The following is a 19,221-nucleotide window of genomic DNA, read 5'->3' as shown; positions in this document are numbered from 1 at the left end:
CCTGGTAATTGGGGTTATAGACACACAGCACCAGGTCTGGCTTTTACATGGGTGTACTTGCTTCCCTATGCTTTCATGGCAAGGACTTTACAGTCTGATCCATCTCCCCAGTCATCTCAAAATATCCTTATGTTAAAGAGATTTTAATTCTCATTAAGCCAAATGGCATAATTTAATAAATAATAGAATGCAGGATTACAGGATACCGAGTGTTGTTGTTTTCGATGATTCAGAATCTCCTGGCATGCTGGCCCTCATGTGCAAACAACTCAGGCATCTCTGAAATCCACATTAACATTCTTAGCCTGGGCCACCTGACTTAAACAAGGAAGTAGTTTGGGCATTAGGATAATAGGTCATTAAGTCAGTCATTTAAGTCTCTGTTTTGTTTATAGGTTCGGGTTGGGCTAACAGTTGAAATAAAACTCAAGGAGATTTCTTACCTATTCATTTTGTAACTCAAGAAAGCCAGACTCTTGTCACCTAGAGTTTGCTCTGAGTTTTATCACTGTCTTAGTTGGGGTTTCTACTACATCAAAGAGACACCATGACCACATCAGCTCTTATAAAGGAAAACATTTAATTGGAGCTAGTTTACGTTTCAGAGGTTTAGTCCATTATCATCATGGTGGCACACAGGCAGACATGGTGCTGGTGAGGGAGCTGAGAGTTCTACCTCGGATGGTCAGGCCATAGGAACAGAGCTGACACTGGGCCTGGCTTTGGCATGTGAAGCTCAAAGCCACCACCAGTGACACACTTCTAGTTCCACTGCGTGGGTCAATGGGAACATTTTTCATTCAAATCGTCACAGTGCCATCATCATCACTGTCCATGCCGTTCTCCTTGTCGTCACAACCCACATTTTTATCTGTGCACAATACATAGTAAGGGAATGCAGACCAAGGAGGAACCTATAAAGAGAGTCAACAATTTCAGCTAGAACAATTCAGAATATAAGAAAGACAAGTTAGATATTCTACCTTATTTTCTTCTGCTATGTTTGTCTTTAGCCCTTGCATTTTATATTGAGGGCATGCTTTAAGATGATATTTGTAATGATCTGTCCTGTCCCTTTAAGAGACAAGCCATGCCCGCTCCCTATTCCCTTCCACAGAGGCAAGCTGATCTTCAGCTTCCAGTCTGAGTCCCTCCTTTTTCTGTCTCTGTCCCAGAGAGGTAGCTGCTGCTGTGGTTCCTCTCCTCCCACTCCCCCTCTATTTTTCTCTCTCTCCTCCCACCTCTCTCTCTGTTCTTCTCCCCTTCTCCCTTCCCCTCCATAACTCACTAAATAAATATCCAACCTCATTCTGCATAGTGTGCTATCCATGTCTCTGTCTCTCACCTTTGCATGTCTCCCTGCCCAGGACCAGCCACCTTCAGAGACCTGTGGTGTGGTCTCATGGCATGCCCATCTGTCTGTCTCTCCCAGATTGGCTGCTCCATTGAGGTCTCTCACCCACCATGCAGCTCCCTGCCTGGGACTCATGGCCCACTGTAACCACTCCTGGAACTATGCCATCCCCACCTGGGACTGGCTGCCTGCCTCCGCTCCGGGACCTGCAGTGTGGTCTCATGGCCCGAGACCCACTGCAGCCACTTGAGGATCTGCAGCATTTTTACTTAAACCATAACAATATTGATCATAGGAAGATAATTAATGAAGTAAACTGAACAAATCAAGGTTTGCAATCTGAAGGAGTCTCCCAGAGTTGTACTTTCAGTTTTAGAAATACCCTAGGCAAAGTAAGGGCATCAGAGATTCAGGACCAAGTCTGCTGTGGCAATTACCTTCCATCAAATAAAGACCAATAAGGATTCTTACTATTGCGCTCTTTGTCTCATTACCCTTAGTCCAGGTTGTCGGTAATGGATTAAATAAAAATGCTGCAGGTTCCTGAGTGGCTGCAGCAGGCAGCAGGCTATGAGATCACACCACAAGTCTCTGAAAGCAGCTGGTCCCAGGCCACGTGGATAGGTATGCCATGCAGAGTGAGGTTGGATATTTGTTTAGTGGGTTATGGAAGGGAAGGGGAGAAGAAGAGGGAGGGAGGGAAGGAGGGACGGAGGGAAAGAGAGAGAGGAGAGAGAGGGAGAGACAAAAGCTGCCTCTTTAAGAGGGAGATGAAAAAGGAAGGACTCTGGCTGGAAGCTGAAAATCAGCTTGCCTCTGCAGATGGGGGAGAGAGTGGGCATGGCTTGACTCTTAAAGGAACAGGACAGATCATTACAATGATACTCTTTGAATTATCAGACCTGCTCATTGGACCTGAGGATGAGGGCAAGGCAGTCTGTGTTGCCTTTTTGTCTTCTAGCCCTGTGGTTGTTTACAACAGCTCATCCCTGTGCTATTTTCACTGCTCCTTGTCCTATCATCCTTCTCATCCATGCCAGTTTTAAGGAGTCTTTGTCCACTCAGCTTGTGTTTATTTTAGCTAATAGCTCCAGTATTTTTTTTTAATTCTTCCTTCAACTTTGATGCTTTGGTTCAGAGTCTCAGTACCACATTTTGAATTTTTATTCCCTAGTCTCCTAATTGTTCTCTCTTATTTTCATCTTTGCTCCTTCAGTTTCATCTTCTTCTTTCGTACAAATAGGCACATTAGTAATGTCAAGTAACAGTACCATGGCATCTCAGAACCCATCGTGGCCAGGTACACATCTGTAATCCTAGCACCCAGGAAATCAAGACAAGAGGTTTCGAAGTTGGAGACTAGTTTGGGGTAAGTAATGAGATTCTGTCTGAGAATAATCAAACTGTGTGTGTGTGTTGTCTCAAGTCCATTGCTAAAAAACTGAATAAAGCCTATATTCCCAAGAGAAGCTACTGACCCTTTCATTTACTAGCTCCTACACCATTTCACACTCACAGTTTTGGTTCAAAAACACTAACTTATTTGATTTTTGTACTTCTGTGATGGTTTGGCTTCTCTTTATACACACCACCTCTTTTGCCTAGAATGTTCTTTCCTTTTTCTTTTCTGTAATTTTACCCCCCCACCCATCCACACAACTTAACAAAACAATAAGTAAATAACACTAACTAACGCCCCCTTTGATACTTAACTACTTAATTCAGGCTTGAAAACAAAACAAACAAACAAAAAAATCCTTTCTTGGTCTTTTTCTCCTTCTTAAAAAGTAGTGTTTAGTTCTTGTGTAGGCTTTGAAGGACTTCCTGTCTGGTGACGTATCTAACAGAAGACACATTGTTAATATCTGACTGACCAATAAAGCAGCAGCTCGTCATTTCCAAGCCTGGAATCAGGTCAGATGCTGACCTCATTGTCCTCCTCTCTCAGAGCTCTGACACTAGATTTGTAAGACCCCTAGAACCCATGTCTTCTGGCATGAAAGTTGCTTACAGAGCTTTGCTGTCAGCATCAGAAGCTGTTAGAGAAAGGAAAGACTACCTTTTGACTACAACTAAAAAGCAACTGTAACAAAGCCCAGGGGCTTCACTGTGTAAACAGAACAAGTCCAAGGTTGAAAAGCAAAAGAAGAAAGGGCTGCCAAGGCAAATATCCAATGTGTTGCAATCTTTGAAATTGGAGCTGCCGGGTGGTGCAAGTGTCAGTTGTTCAGTGGCAAGTCTGTGGGAAGGGGAAATGAGGCTGACAATACAGCCCAGAAAGTGTGTTTCCTTGGGTGTAAAAAGCGATAAGGACTCTCCACTGCCTGCAACCCCAAATGGACACCTTAAAAAGATTAGGGGGCGGAGTCCTGCATGTTCTGTCTTTGCATGGTCTAATGCTTAGTTGAGGGACTATTTTATGATCTTCTTCAAAGCAAGCAATCACCAAGCCGAGCTAAAGGCCACCACGTAAGTCACCAGAAGTCAGTTGACCAAGTGAGAGTCTCAAGGACACTCATGTTCCATTCCTCTCTACCACTAAACAAAATACCAACAGGATTCCTGAACACCGGGCCAGAAATTACAGAAAGTTATTTGCTTAATTAATTAATGCTGAACTTTTAACTCTCTGCTTAGACAAACACGTGGGTCCCAGGGGCAAATGCTTTCATTCACAGAATCTGAATTCTCAGAGCAAATGTCATGGGGTACAAAGACTTTTGTTTAGTTTGTATTGTTTTAAAATGGCTTTATTTGCTTTTGTTGTTTTTTTTTTCAAGACAGGGTTTCACTGTGTAACAAAATGTTTGGTTGTTTTTAAAGGTGAAATCAGAAGAAAATATCACAATGTGTAGAGAATGTTATAAAGATGCCAAAGTGGCTTCCTGGCTAGTAAGAGCTAATGCCATCTTAAGGAGGCTGGGTGGCTTTGGAAACAGCCTAAAGACTGATCTGATAAATATACTGTTCCCTTTTGCAAGCTGCAGAAAGAGAAATCTTTTGGATATAAATGCTAGCTATAAACTACATGCATGAAATTGGCCGTTATTGAGACATGAAAAATAGGCAGGTTCTTTTTCAGCCTATGAGCTGTATCTCCAAGCATGAACACTCTCAGTAAGAGTCATACCTGTATCTATCAGTCCTGACTGAGAGAAAGGCTGGTTCTCTTCTACTGCATTATAATGGTTTGGATGAGAAATGTTCCCCCGTGGACTCTTGTGTTTAAAATACTTAGTTCCCAGTAGGTGATGCTGTATTGGGGCCTGTGGAACCTTTACAGGGTGGAGCCTCACTGGAGAAGTGGCTCACTGGGTAAGGGAGTAGCCTTTCTGGATGCTGGTACTGGCCCTGCTTCACCCCTGCTTCATGAACGTAGCTGGACTGTCACCTGCTACCTCTTATTCCGCCAAGAGCTGTTCTTACTGTTATGCCTTTCCCGCAATGATGGATTGTATTTCCTTAAAGTGCGAGCCAAAGCAAATCCTTCTCTCTTAATGTGTTTCATTTCATAGCTTAGTAATAAGAAAAGTAACTAATACAAACATCCCATGTCACAATGTAACCCCAGTTCCTGCTTTTTTGTTAAACTGATTAGAAGCCTGCAGAACTTTGGTCCTTCCTTGCCTGAGACGTGGCTGAGACATGGCTGCGGCTATCTGAGCTCTATGCTCTCCTGTTTACACTGCCAGAATGCACTTCCCTATTGCCCAGTGCTGCAATGCTGCACTCATCTCGGCTAGGGAGCCCCTCTCCTCCCCCCAAGAGTGTCTCTGTGTGATGACAGCCGTCACAGAGACAGACAGCCCACTAGAGTACAAAAGAACTTTTTACAATTCCACTCTGGAAGAGACAAGTAAGTCATCAGCTACCATACACCTGTGGTTTTGGAAATGGGACCCTGGAAGCAGTTTTTTGAGTGATGTCTCACAATTGAAAGATTGAACATTATGATAACAGCTTGGGGCAAAATAAAGGCCAAGAGAAGACAAGACTGGGACTACTTGCATCAGACCAACAGAAAATCAAGTCAGTCACAAGTATCTCGGCCGTGATGGAGCCAGTGGTTATGAGGTCTCCCTCTTAGCTGAGAAGCTGTTGAAAACTGACAGAGTAAATTTTCTGTAGGGGTGTGCCCTGGTCCCACACCCATGCACACATAGGCACAAGAACAAACTCTGGAGATTTTTAAAGAGAGCACTTTTTTTTGATAGTCCATTTTTAAATTCATTAATTTTTTCCACATAATATATTTTGAGCCTATTATTTCTCCTTTTCTATATTGGTTTTAGATTATTGAGTGAGTGGTAACTGAGAAATGAGTCCTCTACTGAGAAAGAGAATCCACATTTCGTGGAGTTAATAGGAAGTGTTAGTGCGGGCGCCATGTCAAGAACTCTTTGAGTTAGATTAGGTATGTCCCCAGAACTAATCATTTGAGTCATATATGATTAGGAAAAACTAATATGCAGTAGCAAGTCAAAATTAATTAGTTAACTATTTTATTTATTTGTTTGTTCGTTTATTTAGTTCTTGCCAGGCTAAATTATGTAACCATTTAGACAGAAGACAGAGTGTGGCTACCTGGAGACTTTTTCAGATCATTACAGACAGGAACTCACTTCCTTCAGTGAGACTTCACTTCCTGAAGTCTTCACAGCCTTCCAGATAGCAACCCCTGGTGGAGTTCAAATGTTTTAAAGATCGGAGCCTTATGAGACACAGTCCACACTCAAACCATGTCTGTATATCTGTACACTGGAAAGACACCCAAGGATTCCCCCGGTTGTAAAGCTATGATGTGGTCATGGCTCTTTAGAGAGTCATCAGTTCTTCTTGCTGCATAAACTCATAGATTTAAAAATAACCCATTTCTCCCTGAGTTTCCTTATTTATACAATGAAAGACTTGTAAGAAAATGATCCAAAAGTCCCAAATTCTACAGTTCCTCAAAGCTTGAAAAATAGAAAAACATGCAAATAATTTCCTAAATTTCAACAGTCTGTTTATGCTTATAATAAACTGGGAAGATCTCAAAATGCCAACAGCCCAGTTCTCCTAGTCTGTAACAAGATTTTTTCAAGAGTCAGTCTGTTTCTTTATCAGGCACCTCACAGCTTAACATTTTAGTGTGGACCGAGTAAGACTTGAAATTCTGGTTGCATCAGTAGGGCTAGGGGTGTGCTTCTATAATCATTTAACTTTTTGTTTTTCCTTCCTTAAAGTTAACCTGAAATCACAAATCAGGCCAGTTGTATTTAGCTATTGCTACTGTTTAGATGTACTTAGCTGCCCTAAAATTCTGTGTGACGGAAGCTGCCTTCCCAGTGCAGCAATACTGAGGCACCTGCAGCTTTTAGAAGTAGAGCAACAGGCAATTAGGTCATGCGGGCTCTGCCCTCCATGATGGGCTGAAGCTATCTTTGATGGCTCAGGCCTTTCTGAAGAGGTTCTCTTAAAACTGAGCTGTTACAGAGGGAAGCCATTCTATACACTGAGCCCTCTCTGTGTGTATCCACTTCCCTTTGTGTTCCTCTGCCATGTTGAGACACAGCCCTGGATCACAGCCATTGTATCACCAGGAGCCAATGCCAACTTCTAGGATCTTCCGGCTACCAGAGGAGTGAGCCAAATAAACTTCTTTACTTCACAGGGTACCCAGCCTATGCATGAGTGCTTGTCAGAACACATGTGTGTGTGTGTGTGTGTGTGTGTGTGTGTGTAAGGAGGCAAAAGGCTGTCCTTAGGTGTTATATTTTATCCATTCATTTATTTATTATGTATGTATTGTGTGTGTGTGCGCGCGCACGCGCATGTGCGTGTTTGTGTGTGCGCAAGCTACAAAGCCTGTGTTGAAGTTAGAGGACAGCTTGGTAGAATCCATTCTTTACACCATTTGGGTCCTGGAATCAAATTCAGGTCACCAGGCTTGGCAGCAAGTACCTTCACCCACAGAACTGTCTCAGCAGCCTAGCCTCAGACTTCGTTCTTCCTTCCTGCTCCATTTACCTTGTTTTTGTATGGACCTGATGCTCCCTGATTAAGGTAGGCTGGCTGACCAGTGAGCTCCTGGAATTTGCCTACTTCATCTCCCAAGCTCTGGGATTACATGTGCAAGCAACTACACCTGTTTTGGTTTTTTTTTTTTTTTGGTTGGTTTTTTTTTAGCCTGGGTTCTGTGAATTGAACCCAGTTCCTCAAGCTTTTATGGCAATCAGTTTCTGAATCATCTTTTTGGTTTTCATGTTATTTTATCAAAATAACAGACTAAGACACAGTGATGGCATGTTTTGTAGGCACCTCACTTAAGCCTAAGGAGCCATTGGTGTTTCTCTTGGTGAACTGTGAAACTACTCTGCCATCTGCTGAAGGTGAAATCAAGTGAGGTCAGCCACACTTCCATTATACAGCATTGATCCGTGAGGCTTCGGGGACACAGGAGGTTTTGCAGGTGGGATGCCAACATCTGGAAGGTCTTCCCAAATACACTGTGCCCTTGCAGCTTGTCCCCCAGCACTTCTGTAGGTGGGAGAGATGCGTGGGCCCCATGTGGAGCTGAGCTATGGGAATATCCCAGTGATGGGTTCTCAGAACCCACCTCTGCAGTGTAAAATCAGCGAGGTGCTATTGTGTAAACACAGCGCTCAGCAGAGAGTAGCGAAAAGCCTACGGCTTGTAAGGTTGTGCTCTCTGGTTTTTACTCAACATGTAGATTTCCCCATATGACCCAACAAAAACTTTTAGTGGTTTTTGTCACAGAAGACAGGGTGATTTAGGAAAAACACTCAGCCAACGTTCAAAAGACAGTCCTCCTCCACCAACTGCCCCGGATGTGGTTGTCTGGGAATTCACAGGAGGTCAAAGGTCATGAACCATGAGACTGTTTCATGGCCAGTTTCTCTCCTCATCTTTGGGAAGCATGTCTCTGTTTTTTTTTCCTCTGGCCACTGTACACTTTATAAACAAGGACTGTTGACCACAGTTGATCACTTCTCTCCTGGAGGTTGTTTATGCTGAGTCTTGGTTGATTCTGCTTAGCCGAAAACAGACAGACAGAAGAACATAGGTTTACATGTGGGCTGAAATAATTCACACAGTGGATGTGCTACTCTGTCGTTCCTTGGCCATTCTTTTCTCTGGCTCGTTGAGACAACCGGGTGTGTTCATCCGAAGACCACTGCTTTGTGTAGACCTGTAGATCCTTTAAGAAATACTTCAGGGTTTAAGGACTTGTGGTAGCTCAGGGGTAGAGCACATGTCTAACAAGCAAAGGCCCCAAGTTTGGTCCTCAGCTCTTAAAAAAAAAGTAAACAATTCTAAGAGTTGTTTGAGAAATCAACTTACAGTGATTCCTTTCTATGTACCAGAGTCTTGGGGTCTTAGGAACTTATACTGACTTAGAAATCATATAATCTTTTGCCATATTTGTATTTTGGATAAGGAAACAGGCCGGCCGGGAAGTCCTTTGCCCGAGATCACACGGAGCCACCAATTCAGGTCATTGGAGCCACAAGTTTGCACCTGTCACCTTCTGCCTTATTGGCGTGAAAACTGATTGGAAGCCATCTCGGCCTCATTTCACATTCCCTAGAATTTGCCAATTGCAGAGCTGAGGTATGCTTGGCATGCACAGAATCTCCCCATCTGCACTGCTGGCTTGTCTCTCACTGAGCAATGAATCACTCCTGGCTTGAGAATCTGGCTGTAGCTGACTCCTTCTCAGCCAGGGTGCAGGTCTGGAAGGCAAGCTGTCTAACCGGCTTTTCTACTTCCATCAAATAGGAATGAAGGTTTTAGGCGTCCTTGTCTTTTTGTAACTGCTTTGACAATGCTGTTATTCCAGAGCTTATGAAATGCTTCCCGACAAATATTCTTTTATTTAAATATTTAGCTATCTAATTAATGAAGCATGTTGATTTTTAAAACATGCTGAATGTGGTGTTGCTTACATTAAGATTACTTTGTAATCCATGTTGTTGAATACAGTCAGTGTAGAGCTTATGCGAGGAGCACCATTCTCAGAACATCAGAAATATATCTCTAGGATAATCTCCCACCTCTTGACCTTCTTGATGGAAATCTATTCTGCTTTGATCTGTTGTTTGATTGCTTCATGGGGAAATTTGCATGCGAATGTCCCTCATAGGCTCAGGTCTTTGAACACTTGGTTTCCAGTGGGGTGTGCTGTTCAGGGAGATGTTGCAGGCTTGCTGGAGGAGGTCACTGGGAGCTGGCTTTGAGAGTTCATAACCCTGCCGCTTTACCAGTCTGTTCTGCTTCATGGTTTTGCCTGACAATGTGATCTCTCAGCTTCCTGCTTTGGCCATTATGCTAGTCACTTGTTGCCATACCTCCCTTCCATCATGGACTCTGAGTACCAACCACAACCAAAGTAAACTCTTCTTTCTAGAAGTTGCCCTGGTCATGGTGTTTTAACACAGCAATGGAAAGTTAATTTACTTACATGTTTAAATCTTGTGTTGACGTATTTTAAGACACTTAAAGACATATGCACAGCAAAGCCCAATAAATATGCTTGCTAAAGCGAGTGAAAACTGCACAGACAGTAAATTCTCACTGGGTGCTAAAATTCAGGTGTGAGGTGGTAACAAAACTTCATAACTTTGAATGAAAAAGAAAACCCTATTCTCCAAGGAAAGGAAAGTTTCTGTTTATGAGGTAAAATTACATTACATTAAATCTTTGTGATTACAATGGAGTTCTTACTTTTCAGGGTTGTCTGAAAACCACATCAAAACCTAAATAATATCATTTCCAAAAGGTAGAAAAGCCCACGAGCCAACGTCCTAACTTTTCTCACAGTGGGAATTAAAATGAAAACTCAAGGTTTCTATCTGTGCTAGCTTCAGTCCTGCCGCTGTGATGAAATACTCTCATCGAAATCAACTTGGGAAAAAATGGCTTCCAAAGCTAAAATTCCAGGTTATAGTCCATCATTACGGGGAAGTTGAGGCAGGAACTCATATCTACAGTCAAGAAGAAAGAGATGCATAGATTCTTTTTGTTTGTTTGTTTGTTTGTTTGCTACTCAGCTGACTTTCTCTGCGTTTATACCATTCAGGGCTCAGCCCATGAAATGGTGCCACCCACGGTAGGCTGTGTTTTCTTACATCAATTAACAGTCAAGACAAGTCCCCTCTGACACGCTCCTGGGCCAAGCCAATATAGACAGTTCTTCACTGAAATTCTCACCCCAGCTGACTGTAGGTCAACAATGAATGCTAGCCATCATCATATATTTTTATGCATTTATTATTCTTACGGGGAAGGTAGTTTCTACTCCAATCTACCTTATACTCTGTAGGCCTGTATTTCCTACCTGGTGTGACAGCCAAGATATCAGACTGTAGTTGGCTACCTAACAAAAGAGAAGGAGCTCAGGATGGACTGCTCCTTCTCTTTTGTTATTATGTAGATCGCCTGGGAAGAGGCGTGAATTCCAAGCTGGTGACAGAGTTGCAGATATGACTGCTGTCCAGCTTATCCCCCTTCCCTCCCCACCCCAGAAGGAGAATATTAATGAGCTTCCACCTTGGTTTAGCTTGGGGAATAAAAGGTGTTTGAATAATAAACCAGGGTGATCTTCAGGAATGAAGGAAGCCTGAGACTCCCTTCCGATATTTCTGTGTGAAGAGTGTCTCAATTTTTCCCATGCCTCCGCAGCAGTCCAGAGAGGGAAAAGTGGTTTATGTTGGGGCACAGACCCCGACAGTACTCTTCTCCGTAACCTTGGTAAAGTTAGAGGTTTTGACATTGCCCTTCGGGGTGGATTTGAAGATTTAAACACAGCCTTGTTCCTGTCCATAGCCTTATAAAGTAATGAAACTGCACACACCTATTATCCTAGTACTTGAGAAGCTGACACTGGAGGAAATACGTAGATTCAAGGATAGCCTGGGCTAAAGGATCTACTTGACCTCAAGAGCAGTATGGGGTCTATGCAGGCTCCAGCCCAGTAGTATGAGACCCTGATTAAAAAATAAGAATCTTTTAAAATTAGGCAACACTGACTCAAAGCGTCTAGAAAAAATTATTGATCCTCAGATTTTTATATTTGAAGCATAAGCTGACATGACATTACTATTAAATATTTCACTAAAGCACTGCTGAAAATTAGTCTTCCACGTTTACAACTTTCCAAGAGACACAATGAACTCATATAATGGGATTGCATTGTTTTCTTCCCAAGTCTTTCATGTGGGCACCTCAGAAATCCCGTCCTGTTATTCTTAAAACGATCCCCGGGCAGGCTGGTGGAGCCCACCATGAGACAAGAGGCTACAGTTTCCCACCAGCCAGAGGCTCTGGCTGGTTACCAGCGGTGCTGGGCACTGGCTCCAGAATCCCGCACCCTAGTGGTGGCAGAGTTCCTATCAGCGGAAAGTCACGTGGCGGAATTCCCAATGCAGCGGGCACATGTGAGCAGACCCATGGACACAGAAAGTGGCCATAAAAGCATTTATTAAAGGGAAAAGAGGGATAGAGGGAGAGAGAGAGAGAGAGAGAGAGAGAGAGAGAGAGAGAGAGAGAGAGAAGGAGAGAGGAGGCAAAGCCATGTGTACACCGGGAGAGAACACAGGGAGAGAGAGAGAGAGAGAGAGAGAGAGAGAGAGAGAGAGAGAGAGAGAGAGAAGGAGGAGAGAGGAGGCAAAGCCATGTGTACACCGGGAGAGAACACAGGGAGAGAGAGAGAGAGATGGCGGGCAGAGGTCAGAGGTAAAAAAGGAGTGGGCGTGGCTAGGGCAGGGACCGAAAGAATAACATTCCCACATCTTGCTTTTAATAAAAAGCAAATTAGACACTCCAGTTTGAAGGAATTGGGGCGGCGAATTCTCAAGACTGCTTCCAGCTGATTGGGGGCGTTGTCTTTTGTAGAAGGGAAACCCGACAGAAGGCTGGGTGCTGGTCACATCCTGGCATGGCTGGTCTACTTTTGACCAGTTTTTATGGCATGGGAATGTCTGGTGTCCTTAAGGTATTGGCAGAAAAAACAACAAAGTTAAATTAAGGAAAAAAAATTTAGGACCAGGGAATTGAGGGGGTATCTGACCTGTTTAAGATAGATTTCTTAATTCGGCTCCCTGGAACTCACGAGAACTCCTTGGGTTTGTGAAAACAGAAGTTTTAGACATATAATGACCGTGGCATAAGAGATAAATTTGATTTGAAATTTGTTTGGTGAGGTCACCTTGCAAAACCTCAACCTGGCAAAACCTCTCAGCTGTCAAACTGTCAGAGATCTTTGAGAAGGATAAGATTTTACTTGAGTTACTGATTAAAAAAATGACAGAGAACTTACTTGATTGGCACCAAGAGCTACTCTTTTTGGATCCCCCATGGTTGTTGAAGGTTGCACTTGACCTTTGCTGTTTAGCGCAGGCTCCAGAGGACCCTGTGGGCTAAGAAATCTGTAGGAAGACAGGCCTACCTTGACCTGAGCAACTAGGCTGTTGACTCCAGCGATTTTGTTCACATTTGAAGGTTTGGACGAAAGGCAGTTTTGGCCAATGGTCAGCGCTTTGCAGTCGAAGCGAAATGCAAAAGGATGTTGTTCTGCCCGTGACTGTCTTCTGTCTTCTTTGGAGGGAACAGAGAGCTGCTGCTAGGAGCCTACCTGTTTCTTTTGTTGTTGTGAAAAGTTTTCAATAATTAAATATTTAAATATCACATTCCCCATATCTCTGAGCAGTTGAGGGCAAAAAACTGCTTGTAATATAAGGTTAGTGGCGGAACAGACAATGGTAGAGAACAGCTTAAGAGATGTAAAAGTACATACCAGTTTAAAATATATGTATTATTATGTATAGAAAGAGTGAACAGGAATTGGGCAATGTGGACGACTCTGACGGGCCCTATCAGAGGCTTGACATTGTTCAAAACATGTAACAGAGTTAATAGGAGGATTTTAGTGAAAACCGGGTGAAGAGGCAGGGTAAAACTAGGAGTAAAACTGGGAGAGTGTGGTCATGTGGCCTGGCTCCCAGCCAAGATGGCGAAAAAAGTCACCTGACCCATCTGGCCCTCAGCCAAGATGGTGACCACCACGTGAAGTCTGCTCTGTTGGAGAGCCACCATGACATAACAGAAGCCGCAGCGGGGAGGGGCAAAAGGCTGGAACCAAAAAACGGCTGTCTATAGTTTTAATGGGGCCATTTATTTGGATAGAGACGGATAAGTGTAAGGCATTAAAGCATGAGGCCGGAGTGATAGGTCTGGATGGCTTGGCTCCCAAGGTCAAGACCGTGAAAACACCCGCAAAAACCGTGGCACCTCAAGCCTACAACGAGAACGGCTCCCTGTTAAGGTGAGATGCAGATGGCAAGAACACCCAGGCCCTATGAAAAGGCATCCAATTTCATAGGGGGGGCTATAACCTAGCTGAATCAAGTCAGGGGCAGGAGGGATTCAGCCTAGGTCAGGCTGCAACGTAGCGGCGTGCTGCATCGTAGCAGCAGTTATGACAAAAAGAAGGAAGAAAAGGAATGAAAAGAGAAAAAGAGGAAGAACTGGAGACCCCGGGGCCTCCAGGCGCGGGTGAGCTGAGGGGCTGGCTAAGGCGTGGCGTCCCAGGCATGGGCTTAGCACAGGAGACAAGCCGAATTGAATGCCAGTGAAGGGAACACCGAGGCCCTGAAGACCCTTGGTTGGAGGTGCCACCATCCCTAGAAACCGCAAAGGGTTAGTGGGAGCTCAACGGTCAATCTCTTGGGTTAAAAGAGATGGTTAAGCTGGCCGAAATGGGGACAGTCACGATTAGAAGCCGGTGTTGTTTGGAGAAGCCGCATCCAGGCAGATGGAACACGTGGGTCGTGTAGAGAAGGTCCTCGGGTCCTGATTCTGCCCCAGGAGGGAGCTCAGAGTCCCGGACGGCGCCTAAAGCCGGAACTCTGGCCCCCGGTGGAAATCTGGGGCGTGCGAATCATCTGAGTTGTGGCACCATTTGTTATTCTTAAAACGATCCCCAGGCAGGCTGGCAGAGCCCGCCATGAGACAAGCGGCTACAGTTTCCCACCAGAGGGAGGCTCTGGCCGGTTACCAGCGGTGCTGGGCGCCAGCTCCAGAGTCCAGGCACCCAAGCGGTGGCAGAGTTCCTATCAGCGGGAAGCTATGCGGCGGAATTCCTAATGCAGTGGGCACATGTGAGCAGACCCATGGACACAGAAAGTGGCCATAAAAGCATTTATTAAAGGGAAAAGGGAGAGAGAGAGAAAGAGAGAGAGAGAGAGAGAGAGAGAGAGAGAGAGAAGAAGAAGGAGGAGAGAGGAGGCAATGCTGTGTGTACACCGGGAGAGAACACACAGAGAGAGAGAGAGAGATGGCTGGCGGAGGTCAGAGGTAAAAAAGGAGTGGGCGTGGCTAGGGCAGGGACCGAAAGAATAACATGTCCTTTGATGGGACATTAGGTGACTCTCACCAAGTAGGGCGGCTGAGAATATGTTCGGCCACTGTGTACATGTTGGTTTAGCTAGGCACTGTGCATTATGCTAGTAGTTGAGCTGTAAGGATGAAATGTTCATATATTAAGCCTAATTTAAAATGATCCTGGAAATAAGGCCTCGTTTCCTTCCATGTGTGATTTTCAAAGAGAATATAACACATCATGGTAATATGTGTGGTCTCATATTACTCATAAAATGATAATAATTTTATTTACAATGTGTTCTGCATTTTCAAGTGTGTATACTTATTTTACTTATATAATTCTTTTGCTGATATTCATAAAAATTTGATGCAAGGAAAGACTATAAGAAGAATCTGCTTAATTTTGGCAGCATGTCTTGGAGATTACCTTCCTCGATGTTATTTCATTATTTAGAAGTTATACAGTGTTTATGAAAAATGTTACTGGTGACTAAGGAATAGCTTAATGGTAGAGAACTTTCCAGTATATGTAAAACCCTGGAACTAATCTTCAGAATTAAAAAAAGAAAATGAAGCAATTCTGTCAGTATTTTGTTTAAATACTCAGAGAATGGTCTTTTTAGTTATATATTGTAAGCCTTTGGTTCAACTATATGGTGATAAATTCAGTATTTTTTTTAAAAAAATAAAATTTTGTTTGTAAGGTATCTGTAATAATGTAAAACTGGATAGTTTACATATTCAATAAAAAGGTAATGTCTCAAAACTTAAGAAACACAAAGAAAGGAAGGCAAGAATGAAGGAAGGAGATAGAAAGGTGTAAGATGGTATCTTAAAGTTGTCTTGATTTGCATTTCCCTGATCGCTAGGGAAGTTGAGCATGACCTTAAGTGTCTTTTGGCCATTTGAAGTTCTTCTGTTGAGAATTCTCTGTTCAACTCAGTACCCCATTTTATAATTGGATTGATTAGCCTTTTACGGTCTAGTTTCTTGATTTCTTTATATATTTTGGAGATCAGACCTTTGTCAGTTGCGGGGTTGGTGAAAATCTTCTCCCAGTAAGTGGGTTGCCTTTTTGTCTTAGTGACAGTGTCCTTTGCTTTACAGAAGCTTCTCAGCCTCAGGAGGTCCCATTTATTCAATGATGCCCTTAGTGTCTGTGCTGCTGGGGTTATACACAGGAAGTGGTCTCCTGTGCCCATGTGTTGTAGAGTACTTCCCACTTCCTCTTCTATCAGGTTCAGTGTGTTCGGACTGATATTGAGGTCTTTAATCCATTTGGACTTGAGTTTTGTGCATGGTGATAGGTATGGATCTATTTTCATTCTTCTACAGATTGACATCCAGTTTTGCCAGCACAATTTGTTGAAAATGCTGTCTTTTTTCCATTGTATACTTTTAGCTCCTTTATCGAAAATCAGGTGCTCATAGGTTTGTGGGTTAAAGTCAGGGTCTTCTATTCGATTCCATTGGTCGACTTCTCTGTTTTTATGCCAATACCATGCTGTTTTCAATACTGTAGCTCTATAATAGAGTTTGAAGTCAGGGATGGTAATGCCTCCAGACAATCCTTTATTGTATAAGATTGTTCTGGCTATCCTGGGTTTTTTGTTCCTCCATATAAAGTTGATTATTGTCTTCTCCAGATCTGTGAAGAATTTTGATGGGATTTTGATGGGGATTGCATTGAATCTATAGATTGCTTTTGGTAGAATTGCCATTTTTACTATGTTGATCCTCCCAATCCAAGAGCAAGGGAGGTCCTTCCATTTTCTGGTGTCTTCTTCAATTTCTTTCTTCAAAGACTTATAGTTCTTGTCGAATAGGTCTTTCACTTCCTTGGTCAGGGTTACCCCTAGATATTTTATGCTATTTGTGGCTATCGTGAAAGGTGATGCTTCTCTGATTTCCCTCTCTGTTTCCTTATCCTTAGTGTAAAGGAAGGCAACTGATTTTTTGGAGTTGATCTTGTAACCTGACACATTACTAAAGGTGTTTATCAGCTGTAGGAGTTCTTTGGTAGAATTTTTGGGGTCACTTATGTATACTATCATATCATCTGCAAATAACGAAAGCTTAACTTCTTCCTTTCCAATACAAATCCCCTTGATCTCCTTATGTTGTCTTATTGCTATTGCTAGAACTTCAAGCACTATATTGAAGAGGTATGGAGAGAGTGGACATCCTTGTCGTGTTCCTGATTTTAGTGGGATGGCTTTGAGTTTTTCTCCGTTCAATTTAATGTTAGCTGTTGGCTTGCTGTAAATAGCTTTTATTATATTTAGGTAGGATCCTTGTATCCCTATTCTCTCCAAGACCTTTATCATGAAGGGGTGTTGAACTTTGTCGAATGCTTTTTCAGCATCTAATGAAATGATCATATGATTTTTTTCTTTCAGTTTATTTATATGGTGGATTACATTGATAGATTTTCGTATGTGAACCAGCCCTGCATCTCTGGGATGAAGCCTACTTGATCATAATGGATAATTTTTCTAATGTGTTCTTGGATTCAGTTTGCCAGTATTTTGTTGAGGATTTTTGCGTCGATGTTCATGAGTGAGATTGGCCTGTAATTCTCCTTCCTGGTTGAGTCTTTGTGTGGTTTTGGTATCAAAGTAACTGTAGCTTCATAGAAGGAGTTTGGTAATGACCCTTCTGTTTCTATATTGTGGAATACATTAAGGAGTATTAACTCTTCTTGGAAGTTCTGGTAGAATTCCGCATTGAAACCATCTGGTCCTGGGCTTTTTTTGGTAGGGAGGTTTTTGATAACCTCTTCTAATTCTTCGCGACTAACAGGTCTGTTTAGATTGTTCACCTGGTCCTGGTTTAACTTTGGTATATGGTATTTATCTAAAAAAGTGTCCATTTCTTTTATATTTTCCAGTTTTGTGTTATACAGGCTTTTGTAGTAAGATCTAATGATTCTCTGAATTTCCTCTGTGTCTGTGGTTATGTCCCCCTTTTCATTTCTGATCTTATTTATTTGTGTGTTCTCTCTCTGTCGTTTAATTAGTTTGGATAGGGGTTTGTCGATCTTGTTGACTTTTCCAAGAACCAGCTTTTTGTTTCATTGATTCTTTGGACTGTTTTCTGTGTTTCTATTTTGTTGATTTCGGCCCTCAGTTTTATTATTTCCAATCTTCTACTTCTCCTGGGCGCGTCTGCTTCTTTTTTTTCTAGAGCTTTCAGGTGTGTTGTTAAGTCCCCAATGTATGCATTTTCCGTTTTCTTTAAGTGGGCACTTAGTGCTATGAGCTTTCCTCTTAGCACTGCTTTCATTGTGTCCCATAGGTTTGAGTATGTTGTCTCTTTATTTTCATTAAATTCAAGGAAGACTTTAATTTCTTTCTTAATTTCTTCCTTGACCCAGGTGTGGTTCAGTAGTTGACAGTTCAGTTTCCATGAGTTTGTCGGCTTTCTGTGGGTAGCATTGTTGTTGCCTTCTAACTTTAATCCATGGTGATCAGATAGGACACAGGTGGACACTGATATTTTTTTGTATCTGTGGAGGTTTCCTTTGTTTCCAAGTATGTGGTCAATTTTTGAGAAGGTTCCATGAGCTGCAGAGAAGAAGGTATATTCTTTCCTATTTGGGTGGAATGTTCTATAGATGTCTGTTAAGTCCATTTGCTTCATTACCTCCAATAATTCTCTTAATTCTCTATTAGGTTTCTGTCTGATTGACCTGTCCCTTGTAGAGAGAGGTGTGTTGAAGTCTCCTACTACTAGTGTGTGTGGTTTGATGTCTGCTTTGAGTTCTAGTAATATTTCTTTTACATAAGTGGGTGCTTTTATATTGGGGGCGTAGATATTCAGGATTGAGACTTCATCCTGACAAATTGTTCCTGTTATGAGTATAAAGTGACCATCTCGGTCTCTTCTGATTGATTTTAGTTTGAAGTCAGTTTTGTTAGAAATTAATATGGCCACACCTGCTTTTTTCTTAGGACCATTTGCTTGAAACACCTTTTCCCAACCCTTTACTCTGAGTAGGTGCCTGTCTTTGTGGTTGAGATGTGTTTCTTGCAAACAGCAGAATGTTGGATCCTGTTTTCGTATCCAATCTTTTAGCCTGTGCCTTTTTATAGGTGAATTGAGCCCATTAATATTAAGTGATATTAATGACCAGTGGTTGTTTACTCCGGTTATTCTTATTGCTTTTGGTTGTAGAGATTGTGTGTCTCCCTTCTTTGAGATGTGCTGGTGAAGGGTCACTAGATGCCCGGGTTATTGTAGGCAGTGTTGGCAGTGTTGGATTCCTTGGGTTGTGATTTTCCTTCCATTACTTTCTGTAGGGCTGGATTTGTGGCTACGTATTGTTTAAATTTATTCTTATCCTGGAATGTCTTGATTTCTCCATTTATAGTGAACGAAAGCTTGGCTGGGTATAGTAGTCTGGGCTTGCATCCATGGTCTCTTAGCTTCTGCAGTACATCTATCCAGGACCTTCTGGCTTTCATAGTTTCCATAGAGAAGTC

This window comes from Microtus pennsylvanicus, chromosome 9 (assembly GCF_037038515.1).
Source record: "Microtus pennsylvanicus isolate mMicPen1 chromosome 9, mMicPen1.hap1, whole genome shotgun sequence".
Taxonomy (NCBI): Eukaryota; Metazoa; Chordata; class Mammalia; order Rodentia; family Cricetidae; genus Microtus; species Microtus pennsylvanicus.
Note: the sequence above shows the minus strand (reverse complement) of the source record.